The sequence below is a fragment of the Hippocampus bargibanti genome, linkage group LG19 (assembly GCF_051943395.1).
Source record: "Hippocampus bargibanti isolate YZ-2025 linkage group LG19, ASM5194339v1, whole genome shotgun sequence".
NCBI lineage: Eukaryota > Metazoa > Chordata > Actinopteri > Syngnathiformes > Syngnathidae > Hippocampus > Hippocampus bargibanti.
In genome coordinates, this window is record NC_142752.1 from 13,792,501 (window position 1) to 13,796,384 (window position 3,884).

Genomic DNA, 3,884 nt, shown 5'->3' on the forward strand with positions numbered 1-3,884 from the left:
TACTTCGAAATTAACTAATACAGTAAGTATTCCCAACAACGGAATTTTGTCAAACGGAAATTCCTTAATCCATAAAATAAGGATGTATTAATTTTTGTACAAATAAATAATAGCAAAAAATGATTCCCTCCAACGGAAATTCCGATATCCGAACACGGAATTACAATCCATGCAAAATTGTGTAATTTCCTGCTCAATAGACGGGGAAAAAAAGTTGTCCGTTCCGCCATTTTCCACTATTGCATGTGACAAATCGATATTACCTTTATGGATATCCGGTGTTGTGTTGCTGGAAATAAAATATCCTTCACCAAAGTCCAGGCGTTTTCTATTCGGTACAATATGTCCCCACTGAATTCAGGCACTTGTAGATCTCGCTCAGCAGCTCTTGGTGTAGCCTCCATTTTGACATGAATATCGAGGGTTATATTTATAATAATAATAATAATCAGAATCAGAATCAGAATACCTTTATTCGTCCCGCAATGGGGAAATTTGCAGTCCACAGCAGCAATTGAAGAGGGATAATAATAATAATAATAATAATAATAATAATAATAATAATAATAATAATAAATAAAAAAACAATCAATAATAATAATAATAATAATCTTCTTCTTTTCCTTTCGGCTTTTCCCCTCAGGGGTCCCCACAGCGAATCAATGTCCTCCATCTATCCCGGTTTTGTGCATCCTCTTCTCTCACACCAGCTACCTTCATGTCCTCTTTGACCACATCCATAAACCTCCTCTTCGGTCTTCCTCTCGGTCTCCTGCCTGGCAGTTCAAGGCTCAGCATCCTTCACCCGATAATAATAATAATAATAATAATAATAATAATAATAATAATAATAATAATAATAATAATACATTTGATTTCAAGCGGCTTTCAAAGCTCTCAAGGACACTTTACAGTCATATGATAGAGTGTTTTATGCACATTAGTAAACATATTAGGTTATTTCATGTTTAGCTTAGTACGCATTATGATTATTGCACGTTTAATTTCAGTCTAATAGCATTATCAATCTTATTAGTTCAATAGTCATTGCAAAGAAGCAACGGCTCCAACTTCAATCTAAGACCCTCCCAACACTGAGTTGTCCGTAGCTGATTGGACAACAGATCGCTGCTGTGGACATTCAAAAACTTGTCAGAGCGGGAGCTCGCTCTCTTTGTTTTCCTATCTTTGTCCGTGTGCTCATGTCTTCGCTCCTACCGAGACGAGAGTGTGCTTTTTCTGTCTCACTAGAATAAAGTAGTTTTTTGTTCACCATCTATCGTCGTTACTGATATTTTTATCACTGAACTTCTTTGAACACCGAACCAAAAAAGAAACAAGAATTTAAACCGAACATCATAGACAAGCATAGATGCAATAATGAAGAAAATACAATTATAAATAGAATACAATAAATAAAATACAATGATAAATAGAAACCAATATCGACCTTGACTTCTCACAATGCAGTACAAATAATGATCTGCCAATTTTACACTGCAAAATAGTCACATACACAATACACATTTTAACAAGATAAACTACCTTTCCACTGTACTTAAAAAAGTAACTTAAAATATGTGAAAAGCCAAGTTTGACAATCTGTAAAATAGACTTACCACCAAACCGAAGAATTACAGCCGATGCGACGAGCGTCTATTCGCTGGTTTCTTAGCGTTCGTCGTTTGACATTCAATTAAATATTTCCTTTATTCTTTTAAGTATACCTAGGTGTGATTGTGAATGATTGTTCAATTGTCGGCCCTACAATTGGCTGGCAACCAGTTCAGGGTGAACAAAGGCATCTAGGGTGGGCTCCAGCCCTTGTAAGTACAGCATACACAAGTTAGAAAAATAATGTATGGGCTTATATTTACTAATAATAAAAGGTAATGTTAGGTTAAAATATTACAAGCTAATATTAGCATTAACAGTTACATTTCATCTTTTAACAATTTTGAACGGAATTAAATATTTACCTTATTGCGCAACGTTGTAACCTAATAATTGGCATGTTCGTTGTGAGAGAGATCACCAAAGAAGCCGGCAAGTTACTCACAGATAATTTATTCCTAACAATTTGATCTAATACAGAATTCTGGGTCTCAGCTCCTTGACACAGAAAATATTCGTGTGCCCCAAATCAGTAAGAGAGACGATAGACAAAGACTTCGACTGAGCAGCCCAGATTTAAAGGTGTGCTACATGCATATTCAAATTTGGCTCAAACAAAGAAATCAGAAGTTGATTGGATCCCTCTCCTCTGATGTCGTCATCCTTTTGGTCACCTCCTTTGTGCAGTGTTGGCCAAGTTGTAACTTTTCTACTTCCTTGGGTGATTGAGGACCAGCTGACCCCTTGTCCCCCTAGTGCAGGGGTCGGGAACCTATGGCTCGCGAGCCATATATGGCTCTTTTGATGATTGCATATGGCTCGCCGATAAAACTAAATACATATTCTCGTTTTTTTTCGCTGTTCATTTCCCGTTGGGGCTGCAGTTGGCGGAAAGCGCAATTTTGATTGGATGACACTGACCTAGGTTGGCCGAAAGCGCCATTTGGATTGGATGATACTGGCCGTCATATTGAAACAGGTAAACGCCCCTTTAAATGAGCCAACGAGTGCACTTCAGCTTGAATGCACCGGAGGATTCATTCGCCTTTGTACAGAGAAAAGGTTATGATTTTAATTTGCAATGACACAAAACCATCGATGAAACAGTCGAATGTCAATGACATTTTAACAAGCCCCATGTTAACGTTAGCATCAACATACTTCTGCGAGAAGTAGATTGCAGATAGCAAGTGTGGAAGCTAATGAGCCGTGTGCAGGCTAGCTAGCAGTAACTTCGCCTCTGGACTGGCAAGTTCAATTTCATTCCGATCGTTTGCCTGGATTTTTACCAATCACGAGGAACGGAAAACCATTCGTGGGAACGGTGAGTTATTTTAAATAATACATTTTGATATTTTGTTGAAAAGTGGCGCGCGTGCGTGTGGCTCTCACTGAAAAACATTTCTAAATATTTTACTTTCATGGCTCTCTTAGTCACAAAGTTTCCCGACCCCTGCCCTAGTGCCTGCAAAAACAGAACTCGGACACACATTCCACATCTGCTCCTTCACCCATCCACTGAAAACAAAGCACCATTTATACTGATTAACTCACTATTTTAATGTTCATCCTACAATTTTTAAAATGGCTAACTAAATGTATTTATTTCCTTCATTCCCTCTCTTCGCCTCAAAAAAGAGTCCATCACTATAATTGCCTAAATAGTAGACCATACCAATAAAATCAGTGGATGAAGAGAAGATATAACAAAAACAAAAACCTGTAATAAAGACAAATTATGAAATATGCTATCATCGAAAAGAAAAATGTAAAAACAATGTGGGATAAAAAACAATCTATGAAATACAGCATGACAAAATTGAAAACAATATACAACAAAAATGAAGGATAAAAACATAAAATATGAAGACATAAAAAGAAAACAACAAAAACGCGGGATAAAAGCATGTTACGAGATATGACAAAATCTAAAATAAAAACAACAAAATCGTGGGATAAAAACACACTATGAAACATGACAAAATCCCTCCATTCACCCCATGGCCCCCGTCTGGAGACCACAACCATTCTATACCCTCTCAACCAACGGAACATCCATACGTCCATCTGACTCCATGATTTCCTTTCATGACAGTGTCATACACTGGCCTCTAGAGGGAGGGGGTCGTTTCAATCAATCGAAGAGTGAGGATAATTGTTCGTTTTAAATTCTTGTTTCCTTTTCTGGTTCGGTGTTCAACGAAGTTCAGTGATAAAAATATCAGTGACGATGATGGTGAACAAAAAACTACTTTATTCTAGTGAGACAG